This window comes from Marmota flaviventris, chromosome 12, assembly GCF_047511675.1.
Source record: "Marmota flaviventris isolate mMarFla1 chromosome 12, mMarFla1.hap1, whole genome shotgun sequence".
NCBI classification, from domain to species: Eukaryota; Metazoa; Chordata; class Mammalia; order Rodentia; family Sciuridae; genus Marmota; species Marmota flaviventris.
The window spans coordinates 54,441,492-54,455,205 of record NC_092509.1 but is presented as its reverse complement, the minus strand read 5'-3'; the positions used below and the strand labels follow the sequence as shown (position 1 = coordinate 54,455,205).

The 13,714-nt window shown below is 37.2% G+C and overlaps 1 protein-coding gene and 1 non-coding gene across 2 annotated transcripts in view; both read right to left on the bottom strand.

Annotated features, from left to right (window-relative positions):
* The window catches only part of Efcab2 (EF-hand calcium binding domain 2), a 145,305-nt gene that overhangs the window by 58,942 nt on the left and 72,649 nt on the right, over positions 1 to 13,714 (bottom strand). The window lies entirely within an intron of this gene.
* LOC114087229 (U6 spliceosomal RNA) lies at positions 7,953 to 8,056 on the bottom strand. The gene has a single exon (XR_003581767.1). It is a non-coding gene; the product is annotated as a U6 spliceosomal RNA (small nuclear RNA).

The following is a 13,714-nucleotide window of genomic DNA, read 5'->3' as shown; positions in this document are numbered from 1 at the left end:
CTGAATAACAAGCTGTTCAAAATATAACTGGCTTCATAAACAACGCTTTATTATTTTTCACAGTTGTGGGTTGGCTAGGTGGTTTCTCAACTGGTTTTGCCTGGGCTCACTCATGAACCTTTTTTAGCAGTTAATTAATCTATACATGGTTCTCAATGTTCCACAGTCAGCCCTTCAAATTTTCCATTATCACCATCCTGAACTCTGGGCCCCTTCACCTTCCATCCTGCCTGCTCTGTTAACACATAACCCTGAACCACTCTAATTTTCACTTTCTTTGTTCCTACAAAGCACTGCTGGAAGAAAACATTTAACAGAAAAAACCATGGCCCACCACAAATTCATTCTATCCAACACCAAATGTATCTTAGATGGTGCCTAACAATTCTTCTATTCATCTCTGTTGATTCCTAGTAAACTCCCTCACAATACCTATTCTCCATCATCTCTGCCTCAAGCTCCAAAGCACTACTCTGTTCCCCTCAGCAGAAGGTCCATCATCTTCATTACTGAATAGATGTAAACTGCACCATCCCTGGTATCACTATGAACTCCATACCCCCTTTACAGTCACTGTCTTTGGACCAGGAATTGTGAGGTCCACAGGGGATATAAGGAATTGCTGAGAGTGAATGGGAAGGAAGATGTGGTCTTAACAAGACCAGGTGCCCACATCACACAAGCAGGCCCCAAAGGAGATCCTTGGGGTGCAGTATCCCATCAGGGAAGGCAAGTGCTATACCCCACCTCCAGGAACTCCACCTACAAGACCAACCTTCCCACCCAAATAACCTTCACCATCTTGAGGGTGGAGATACAAGCAAACAACAGACAACACCACCCATTGGATGAGAATGGAAACAGGAAAGACACTGATATCCAATAAAAACAAGACTTGAATCTTCCTTGAGATTTCCCTCCCCTCCCCCCCACCCTCTCCCGCCCTCACATCCCCAACATTTGTGAAACCAAGAACTTTTCATGAATTAGGCTACTGAGGACTGGAATGTTTGAACAGTATTTATAGTGGTGTTGTACATTCTTTCACCTCCTATTTTTACACTTTTTATTTTTCTTAATTTTTATGTTTGTTTGTTTTCTGTAGTCTACTGTCTTCCCACTTACTTGTCTCCCCCAAATCACTTTCTCTCTCTCCTCTTGCTACTAACCAACTTCTTTAGGTTCCTCTTTCAACCTTCCTAAGATCTACTAACTCTATATCCTCACCTCCTACCCCCTCAACATCTCATCCGACACCTCACCTGGGTTTTTGGTCCACCACCAGAAACTGTAGATAGACCCTACTGCAAACCTACTGTTTATATTGTAGATAATAACTGAGCTTACCATTTCTGTATCTTGTGACAAAAACCGTAAACATCTTAATAGTAGCTACTTGGTTTAAGGCTGTATATTGTTTGTATTTGGATCTATTAATATTGTTCTTCCCCCTAAAGGAGAGGTATTGGAACACTACAGGGACACTATAAGTTTATAGGATAAAAACTGTAACACCTTGGATCTGCAGTGCTAGAAGGGAAAACACATGAACAACATGAAAAAACAAGGGAAGAAAGTGCCCCAAACAAACCAAGAATCCATGGCTAGCACAACAGAAGAAATGACAGAGAAGAAGTTCAAAATGTATATAATTAAAATGTTCTGTGAATTAAAGGATGATATAAGAGAGCAAATACAGCAGCAATAGATCATTTCGATAAAGAACTACATAAGCAAATACAGTAAGCAAAAGGAGATTGAGGTTCGGAAAAAAAACCCAAACAAACAGAAATCCTTGAAATGAATGAAACAATAAACCCTCTTGGGGGGTGTTAGCTTCACTTTTGGCTCAAGTGTGTTCCTGACAAACCTTCCTCCACCTCTCAGTATCTTCATTCTTTCCTAAAGGAATAAATCAGTTGTTTCCTCTTTTGCATTAAATATTGATGTCTTCCTTACCTTGAAAAAATATTTTGATGCATGCTTTACCACTCCTAATCATTCTACTTCCCTGATTCCTTTCAACAATATCAATACTAATACTTCTTCTAAATTATTTCCCTCTCTCTCTCTCTCCTTTTAAATGTGATTGAACCCAGGGCCTTGCATATGCTAAGTGAGCCTCTATCACTCTATCCCCAGCCAGAAATGACTTCTCTTTTAACTGCCAACTCCATGCCCCACACATTTAATCCACACCTAACCTTTGCAGAATCCTGCCATCACTACTCCAAAGTTAGACCATTCTCTCTTACCTATTTCTCTCCTTCTTTATCTTTTCTCCCTCCTTCTCACCATTCCTTTCTTCCACATTTCTGTCTCCCATTCTTCCTCTCAAAGCCACCTGCAGCCCCCTGCCCCTGAACCCCTGGTTGCAAGATTACCTTGATTATTTAAAATATTACAGAATAAGCAGTATAATAGATTTAGAAAAAAAGATCACTGGTGGGGCTGGGGTTGTGGCTCAACGGTAGAGCGCTCGCGTAGCACATGTGAGGCCCTGGGTTCAATCCTCAGCACCACATAAAATAAAATAAAGATACTGTATCCATCTACAACTAAAAAATAAATATTAAAAAAAAAGATCACTGGTGGCCTTAATAAAAACACTTGCAGTGAAGAAGGGAAGAAAAATTCCAAAGAGTACTGTTGGCAAGAAAATTAGATCCCAGTGACAGAATACGCAATTGAAGAACATGGCTATTTAAACAGAATGCATGCTGGGCATATTGGTACATGCCTGTAATCCCAGTAACCTGGGAGGCTAAGGAAGGAGGATTGTAAATTCAAGTCTCAGCAATTTAGCAAAACCCTGTCTCAAAATAAAAAATAAAAAGGGCTAGGGATATAGCTCAGTAACAGACCACCCCTGCTCAATCCCCAGTATGGGGGCAGGGGACTGCACACCACAACCAACTATTGTTGCACCATGTGGTAGGTACAGTTCTAACGCAGTGCATGTACTAATTCACTGAACCACACAAAACCCCGTAAAGGAGGTCCTACAATTATTTTCATTTTACAAAGGTGGAAACTTAAGCTCAAAGACACTCAATAACTTGAATAGGATCATATATTGTCAATATATTCAACTCCTAAGAACTAGGGAAATCTTGATGAAAGCTGTGAAATCTAACAGAGGAATGGGGATGAGAACAAACAAAAACTTTCATCATGTGAGAAAGGTAGAGTAATTAGCTTTCTGAGTTAGGAATGGACATTTCCTCCAAGTCTAGAAAAAAAAAATTCTCACACCTCTCTCATATCTCTTTTGCCAGGATCATGATCTGTGTGGATGTGAGAAAAAAATACCTTCTGGCTGTCAGGTTAGTATTAGTGAAATACAATCATACGGCGTTTAACCATGTATATCAGCCTCTGTTTTAAAGTGCTTTAAATATTCTTATTCACTAACTCCTCACAGCAGCTCCCTGAGCAGGTAGTATTGTTTTACAGAGGAGGAAAACTGAACCACAGAGAGGTCAAGCAATTCTTCCAAGATCACTAGGAAACAGTGGAAATGGAATTCAAACACACACAGCCTACAATCTGTGAGATTCACCATGCAACTGCTATCTCTCAAACGTTCAATTTTAAAAAGCTCAATAAAGTATTTAATTCGACTTAAAAGAACCTTGTAGGGGGAAGGGGTACTAGGGATTGAACCCTCAGTGCTCTACCAGGGAGCTACATTCTAGTCCCGACTTTTTTATTTTGGGGGCGAGGACCAGGGATTGAACTCAGGGGCTCTTGACCACTGAGCCACAACTCCAGCACTATTTTTATTTAGAGACAGGGTTTCACTGAGTTGCTTTAGTGCCTCACTGTTCCTGAGGCTGGCTTTGAAGTCTCAATCGTCCCTCAGCCTCCAAAAATCAATAGGATTACAGGCATGTGCCACCACACCCAGCTATCCAGCCCTTTTTATTTTGAGATAGGGTCATACTAAGTTACTGAGACTGGCCTCAAACTTGTGATCCTACTGCCTCAGCCTCCCAAGTAGCTAGGATTTCACACATTAGGTGTACAAATTCAACTAAAGCAAAACTTCTTGACGATAATGACTATAACAAGGTGGTTCCAAAGAGACATCTGGAGATACCACACCATAGGAGCTTTGAAGATAGATCCAAGGGCCACAAACTGATGACCTGAAGGACAAATTTGGCCCTCAGATGATGTTTTTCTTAACATAGGGTTCGTTTATGATTTTGTTTTTGTTTCTTGGTATTGGGGATTGAACCCAGGGCCTTATGAATGGTAATCACGTGCTCTACTACCCAGCTACAATCCCAGCCTGTTTGTTTGGAACATACACACATGTTGTAAATACTATCCTGTATTCTTTCTGATTCATACATTTCTAGACTGGCCCCCATAAGAATCTGGGTTTATTAATCCTGAAAAATACTAGTTTTGTACTATGTAAGAATTTACCTACAAGAAGCCAGAGAATGAACCAAATGACCTCTTAAGACTCTCTCCAAGTGCTCTGATTCCAACATTATTTTAAAGAACATTGCTATAATTTGGATAAGTGGTCCCCAAAGACCCATGTGTTGAAATCCTGGTCAACATATTAGGTAGTGGAAGCTTAAGAGATGGGGCCTAGTAGGAGGAAGTCAGGTCACTGGGGGCATGTCCTAGAAGGGATATTGGGGTCCTGGCTCGTTATTTTTATTTTTTTGCTTCTTAGCCACCATGATGTGAATAGGCCTCCTCCACGGTTTGCTCTTGGTTGGCCTTTTGGTTTCGGGCTATAGACTGAAACCTCTGAAACTCTTGAGTCAAAATAAACCTTTCCTATTTTTAAATTGATTAACTTGGATATTTTATTACAGTTACAGAAAGCTGAGACAAACACACATAAACATAAACCTGGCTTATAAGAAAATGTTCTTGATCTTGGAAGAACTACACTAGAACATTCCAGTGTTGCCAAGTTTTTGATTTTCAATTCTGAAGTACACAGTAAAAATGTTGCAATTAATGGTTTTTTGTTTGTTTGTTTGTTTTTTAGTTATAGTTGGACATTTATTTATTTAGTTTTATGTGGTGCTAAGGTTTGAACCCAGTGACTTTGCATGTGCTAGACAAGCACTCTACTGCTGAGCCACAACACCAGCCCCACAATTCATGTTTTAATTACATATTAAATGTTGAAATTAATAATTGAATTAGGATTAAGACATCTTTAATAAGCCAAAGTGATACAGTTTGTATAACACAAAAGAACAAATTATGTTATAGTTTACATTAAGATGTTTGTTATCATTTATCACTTTGGTTTGGATTGCTGAGAATAAAATGTGAATATTTTTGGTTTTTTAGAAAAAAGATTTCTATTTCAAAAATTTCAATCTAATAAATTGTAAGAATGGCATATTGAACTGCATGCTTTCACCTAGATTCACCACTTATACATTTTATTATCATTATTACCATCATTTTGCTGGACTGTTGGGAGAGTAAATTGTAGACATTATAACAGTTTCCTGAAATATTCTAGTGTAGATCTTCCAAGACCAAGAACATTTTCTTATAAGCCATAGGGTTTATGTTTGTTTGTGTTTGTCTCAGCTTTCTGTAACTGTAATAAAATATCCAAGTTAATCAATTTAAAAATAGGAAAGGTTTATTTTGACTCAGAGTTTCAGAGGTTTCAGTCTATAGCCCGAAACCAAAAGGCCAACCAGGAGCAAACTGTGGAGGAGGTCTGTTCACATCATGGTGGCTAAGAAGCAAAAAAATAAAAATAATGAGCCAGGACCCCAATATCCCTTCTAGGACATGCCTCCAGTGACCTAACTTCCTCCTACCAGGCCCATCTCTAAAGTATCTAAAATACTTATAATGAAGTAAAAGTTGAGATCAGGCTGGATACTAGTCTACCATGCCTTGGAGATAAAAGTGCATAGAAAAGAAGGAGCCACTGATAGAGGCAGTAATGTGAACTGTTACCTGATGCTATATGATAAGAGCTGGTTTTATGTTTGGCTTTTATGGAACATGGGGTTCAAGTCATCAGAAGCAGAAATGCCAAGCTTTCTGAGGATGAGCAGCAGTTCCTAGCTGAACCGGTCAGACTGACCTCTAGCCTAGAAGGCAGCTCACCAGGCAAGTACCTTTAGGGGCAACCAGTTGATTACACCACTCAGTAAAAGCAGGGTAGAGGGAGACTGAGAAGAAAAAAATATAAGGGCAAATGAAGTAGGGGCAAGGAGGTAATGTTTAAACACTAAGAAGTCCCTTATTCTTGAACATCTGTTTCTTCAGATACAATAAAGTGAAATGAATTTATTTCAAGAATCCTCCAAAGAGCTAGGGTGAAGTTCATTGGTAGAGTATCTGCTTGGTGTTTTCAAGGCTCTGGATTCCATCCCCAGCAATGGAACTCCTAAGTTCCTGAGTCCTTGAGATGAGAGTAAAGGGCAATTATAGCAGAAGCAAAGATGACTCAGAGCTTCCCTTGTTTGTTCTCCCATGAACTGAAATATAAGGCTAGAGGCAAGGAAGAACGAATGATCCTCTGAGCCACTCTTACATCATAATTCTGGTGCCAAGAACATGGAAAAGCAGCCTAAGGGACCAGGTAGGCCCTGAAAAACTCCAGATGATACTCCAAATGGTATCTGGGTGAGCTGGGATGCTGGCCACTGTAGAGGGAATTAGGGTTCACAGCTCAGCCTTAGGAATAGTAAGACTCCCAGAGGTGAGCTAAGGAAAAAAGAGAAAGGCAATAAAGAACAGCAGCCAGAAGAAGTCCAGGCCACTAGTTATGAAAAAGAGTTAGAGGTTTGCAAAGAGAGAAAACTGGAAGGGAAAATGTTGAAAGAGATAAAAATATAGTTTCAGGAGACAGGGACAAGAAATGTCAATGCTTAATGATGAAAGTAAAGAAAGAAGTTCAGGGGCTAAGGGTATGTATAGCCAGTGGCAGAAAGCCTGCCTAGTATGCACAAGACCCTGGGTTCAATCTCCAGCAAAAGAAAGAAAGAGAAAAAGAAAAAGAAAAAAGTTCATAAGAAGGGAAAAAAAAAGATAATTGAGAATAACTAGAAAACAAAGCAAAAGCCGGGTTCAGTGGCGCATGCCTGAAATCCCAGCAGCTGGGAAGGCTGAGGCAGGAGGATTACAAGTTCAAAGCCAGCTTCAGCGACTTAGCAAGGCCCCTAAGCAAGTCAGTGAGACCCTGTCTCTAAAAATAAACATACATAAAAAGGCTGGGGATGTGGCTCACTGGTTAAGTGCCACTGAGTTCAGTTCCTGGTACCAAAAAAAAAGTGAAGCAAAAATAAAAAAGCAATTCATAGTCATATATAATATTGTAGTTGATTTATCTATTTTACTTAATGAGATTTTGAATCGAGTGAATTTATTGCAAATTATTTTAAAATAAGCTTTTTAAATGATTTTATTATTATTAAAGTATTTAAAAATTCCTAATGTAATCTTTTAAAACAACTTCTTTAAAAAGTGAAGCCAGTGTAATAAAATAAAGTTAAATTTTTTTTTCAAGTTTAATAATTCCTTCTTTTTTGTCAGGCTTTTGGAAGAAAGTAGAGAGAAATGGTATAAATAAACTCATCTGCAGGCAGTAGCCTGCTGGTCATTGACTGGCTCCTCACAAGAAAACAGTCCTGACTTGTGGCATTGATTTGAACAGTGTTGATTTGAACCATGTAAATATGCCCACCATACCCAGTTCCAAGCTATTGACCATCAACTTGAAAGTCACTCAAGGTGGCATCTGGGAGAAATGCGTAAGTAGCATTCCACTGTAAAGTATGTTCACCAAGCATACACCAGACATACATGACCTCAACTGCATAAATAAGAGTAAACTGTAGTAAGGTAATTGGGAAATGGTAAATTTTGAGTTTTTATAAACTTTGGGTTTTTTCATTCTTAACAAAAACATTTATTTTACATTTTATCCAGAATAACCTGAAAAAAATACGGGGCACTTCATGAGTTAGTGTGTAATCACTGTATAGGGGACATGCTAATCTCCATGTTATTCCAATTTTAGTATAAGTGCTACCAAAGTGAGCACCCTTGTTTTTAATACATTTTAATTAAGTTTTTATAACTTGAAAAATATAAACTAATTTTTAACAATGGCTTGGAGAATTCCTGAAAATTTAGCACTCAGTTCTTATGATTGGTACAAGTCAGCATGATTTGCCTCCAGCACACTCCTGACACTCTCCCCTACACCCCCGCCTCTATACAAGTTAATATTCTACCATAGATACAAAACAGAAATTAAATACAACTCTTTTTTTTGGCGGGGGGGGGGGCTTTAAAATATTATCTTCCTCCTTTTTAAATCAATTTTATAGGATTTTAAATAAATTACCAACATGTCGATTTTGATAGGGTTTATGGAGAAAATGACTGTCTCATACAAAGATTTTTATTTTTTTCAAAGGTTTTTAAATATGCAGATGGGTACTATTTGTCTTTGGCTAAGTATGGAGATGCCATAAACTGATAAGAGGTACAAATTAACACCAAAAGCCTTTATAATTAAGTATATGTTTATGCACTTGCACCACACAGAGAGTAGTAAACATAAAAGTAAAATTATTTCAAAACAAATGAGTCACATTAATGGCCCAGAAGTGGCATCATCACTTAATCTGGATCACCTAAAATACAGCATTTGGATCACTTAAAATGTTTGACCTAGTGAAAGCTGTTTTTTTTTACAGGCATTCAAGGGTATAGTAGTATCACGTTCTTGACACAAGGTGGAGCCAGTGCCATGAAGCTAGGCTGTGAGTGTTCAGTTAAGGGCGGTCTAAGGTCAAAAACATCCGGAAGCAAAGACCTGATTCAGGACATCTGATGCAATCCTAAGGGGCAAAAGAATAGGCAAAACATTTTATTTCTATGAACTAGCTGATATATCATGCTAAGTATGAAAGAATATTTAAACAATTCAATTTCCAGGAACAAAGCAGAATTTGAAAATGATTTTCATTCATTTAACAAATATTTACGGAGCTCTACACTATATGATGAGTAGTATTTACAGTAGAGGACAACAACAACAAAAAGACCTTGCACTTATTTTCTTTAAAGCATTTTTCATAGATCAACCTTATTTTGAAACCAAATAATGAAATGAAGCTAAAATAATGGCAAAATCTATTCAGCAGAACTATTCTATTCATAAAAGGTCTTTTTTTCCAAGGAACCTCAAATCAAGTGAAGATCATTAAAAAATAAATATGTGTGTGTGTGTGTGTGTATTTCCCCAAAGTCTTTTGTTTCTAACTTACTGCAATGCTATTTCTTATATACGCCTATGTGCTATAGTCCACAGTCCTCAAACACAGAACTCAGGAACTCCCATGCATCATAAAAAAAAAAAGTAAAATACTAGGAATTGCAGAGTAAAACAATAAATAATTTAATGGCATAACTACTTTTACACCTACTATGGCTCAGGCACTTCCCTACACATTATGATTACCATGATACACTAGAAAGATAAGGTCCCAAACTGGGCTGGGATTGTGGTAGAGTGGTAGAGTGCTTGCCTAGCATGTGTGAAACTCTGGGTTCAATCTCAGAACCACATATAAATAAATAAAATAAAGGTATTCTGTCCATCTGTAACTAAAAATATTTTTTAAAAAAAAAGAAAGAAAGAAAGAAAAAGACAAGGTCCTTGCTCTAACCATGAAACTTACAATTAGGTGGGAAAAAGCATGAACATAAATAAATATGAGCTAACTTTAGGCAGTAACATATGCTATGAAGAAATCACCACCATCACCATTATTTTCATAACTGTATTTGTTTGCTTGGACTGCCATAACAAAATCACACACACTGAATGGTTTAAACAAAAGCAATTTGTTTTCTCATAATTCTGATGACTGGAAGTCTGAAATCAAGGTGTCAGCAGCTTTGGTTTTTTTTTTTTTTTGAAGGCCTCTCTGCTTAACTTGAGAGGGCACTGCTTTCTCTGTGTCCTCACATGATCATTCCTCTGCACATCACCATCCTTAGTGTCTATGTATCCAAACTCCCTCTTCTTATATATAAAGAACCAGTCAGATTGGATTGGGATCTACCTTAACAGCATCATTTTAAACTTAATTGCCTCTTAAAGACTTTATCTCCAATTAAAGTTACATTCTGAGGTCCTGGGAATCAAGACTTCAAAACACACCAGGGGCTGGGGCTGTAGTTCAGTGGCAGAGCATTTGCCTAGCATGTGTGAGGCACTGAGTTTGATCCATTTGCACCACACAAAAAACAAGCAAATAAAATAAAGGCATGGTGTCTATCTATGACTACAATATATATATATATATATATATATCCCAAGGGCAAACACTTCAAGACAGCAATATAGGCAATGAATTTTTAAAAAAAACAAGACCCCAAAAGCACAGCCAACAAAAGCAGTAACAGACAAACAAATTACATCAAACTAAAAAGTTTCTGCACAGTGAAAGAAAAAAACCAACAGAGTGAAGAGAAAACCATCAGGCTAGGAGAAAATATCTGCCAACTTTATATATCTTACTAGGGATTAACAGCTAGAAAATATGATGAACTCAACAATAAGGAAAAAATGGTTTTTAAAATGGTTAAATGATCTGACGGACATTTCTAAAAACAAGATACACGAATGTCCTACAAGTATATGAAAAAATGTTCACTATCACACTACTCATTAGGAAATGCAAATCAAAACAACAATGAGATACACCAATTCACTCCAGACAGAATGACTTCTATCAAAAAAGCAAAAATAGCAAATGCTGAAGACTGGGGGACAGGGGTCTTTTATATGCTAGTGATGGGAATGTAAATTAGTACAACCATTACAGAGAACAGTAGTTCCTTTAAAAACTAAAAATAGAACTACTATGTGATCCAACTATCCCACTTGTGGGAATATATTCAAAGGGAAGTGAAATCAGCATATAAAAGAGATACCTGCACACCCATGTTTATTGCAGCACTATTTACAATAGCCAACATGTGGAATCAACTGAGTTGTCTCCAATAGCAGATGAATGGATAAAAGAAAATGTGCACAATGGAGTGTTATTTAGTGATACAAAAGGATAAAATCCTGTCATTTGCAGCAAAACGGATGAAACTGAAGGACATTATGTTAAATGAAATAAGCCAGGCCAAAAAGAAAGAAAGAAAGAAAAGAAATGGAGACGTTTATATGGAGATGATATATATATAGATAGATAGATAGATAGATAGATATAGATAGATAGATAGATATAGATATATGTATATCTTACAGAAGAAGAGAGTTATAATAGTAATTGCTAAAGGATGGGAAGAGAAGGAAGGGAAGGGCGATAGAGGAAAATTGGTTATCAGGTACCAAATACAGTTTCATAAGAGGAATAAGTTCTAATGTTTTACAACACAGTAGGGTGACTATTGTTTGTAACAACCTGTTATATATTTTATGAAGATCTAGAAGAAAAGAGTTTGAAGCCTCCAAGCACAAAGAAAAGATAAATGGTTAATAAGATGGAAATGTTAATCATTCTGATTTGATCAATAATACATCTACCAAGTTATCACACTGTACCCCATAAATATGTACAATCATTAGTATTCTACAATACTGGAGATTGAACTCAGGTGCACTCTACTACTGGGCTACATCCCCAACCCTTTATTTTTATTTTTTATTTTGAGATAGGTCTATTGCCTAGACCACTGCCAATAACCCTCACAATGTTATTCTGTTTCTGCAGTAAACAACTACCTCAATTCATTCTCCTCACAGCAACCAAAACAATTTTCTAAAATAAGCATCACAGCATGTAACTCCCCTACTTAAAACTCTCCAATGGCTGATCATCTCACTGATCTAAACTCCTTTCCTTGATCTATAAGGCTCTACATATGGCCCTGTCAACATTTTTAATTTGGTATTATATTACTAACTACATGGCGACTACACTCCCCTCTTTGCTTTTCTCTAACATTCTAAACTGCTTCCCCTTCATGGGATTTTTATATTAACTCTCCCTCAATTCTTCACATAACCGAGCTACACCCCCAGTCATTCAAATCAATCCGCTTTTGGGTGGGAGTAGGGTTACTGGGGATCAAGCCCAAGGCCACTGAGCTACATCCCCTGGTTCCTTCTAATATTAAAGATCTTAACTCAAAAGTTACCTCCAGAGAAGCTTCCCTGATGAGAACACCTAACCTATTCCATCTGCCTAACCATCCCTTATTCTCTAATGTACCCTCCTATTTTATCTTTATAATATAAAATATTTTTATTACCTCATCCTGTTTTATTTTATAACACTTATTACTATCTGAAATTATATTTACTTAGTACTTGTTTACTTGAATAGTACCCATCTCTTTTCTCTAAAACATTAAGTTCCATGAGCATAGATAGAGGCCTTTTCTGTATCTATCAATGCAGTATTCCTACACTTAAGAAGGAGCTCACACATAATAGGAACTCAAAAAACATTTATAGGAGAGAATAGTGCTTACCACATTGGAAGGGTGTGAAAGAGTAGGGGGTGGAGAGAGGAACTGGTAAAAAAGGGGTGCAGTTGGATAGAAGGAATAACTTCTAATGTTCTATAGCACAGTAGGATAACTATGGTTGACAACGACAGAATAATTCAAAAAACTAGCAGAGAGGATTTTGAATGTTTATCATTTTAAATAAATGGTAAATTTCAGAGGGGTTGGATGTACCAATTACCCAGATCTTATCATTACATGCTGTATACATGTACCGAAATGTTACACTGTACCCCATAAATATGTACAATTACTCTGTCATTTAAAAATAAAAACAGGAGTCAGGAACAGTGGAGTATGCCTATAATCCCAGTGACTTAGGAGGCTGAGGCAAGAGGATCACAAGTTCAAATTCAGCCTCAGCAAAAGCGAGGTACTAAGCAACTCAGTGAGACCCTGTCTCCAAATAAAATACAAAATAGGGCTGGGGATGTGACTCAATGGTCAAGTGCCCCTGAGTTCAAGCCCTGACACAAAAATAAATAAATAAATAAAACATATTTTCAATGTAAAAATAATATTTATTGAATAACAAATGACATTGTTAAATATTTTACAGATGGAATAATACCTTTCAACTGAAAAGCACTTTCATATAACTTCATTCAATTCTCACATCAATCTATATTATACTCCCTATTTTGAACAATAAGGAAACTAGTTGTTTCCTTAGAGAAGTTGTTTGACTTACCCCACTAGTAACATAGCAAGTGTAGAGAAAATCAGTATTGGTCTCTGTCCTCTCACTCTTAAGATTCTGTCCCTCAGCGTTTTTTTGCAATATCATTTTCTTAGATCAAATCATGGTGGTTAGTGTGAGGTTAAAATAGCAGCACAGAAAGAGATTCAAACAGTCTAGACCACTATGCTTTTTGCATGTTTCAGAGATGCTTTGGTCATAACAAGGGTTTAATCAATGCTTACTGAATTAATTGGCTAAACCACATATGTGGCAAAAGGCCTCAATAATCCCAAATTCAACACTGTCCAAACAAAACAAAACAACTCCACTGTCTTAAAGTTTCCTTTTGAAAATAATACTTGAAAGGCAGCAGAATACAACAGACACTAGTATGGCAATATTCTGCAATCTGTATATGGGGTAAAAATGGGAGCTCATAACCCACTTGAATCAAATTGTGAAATATGATATATCAAG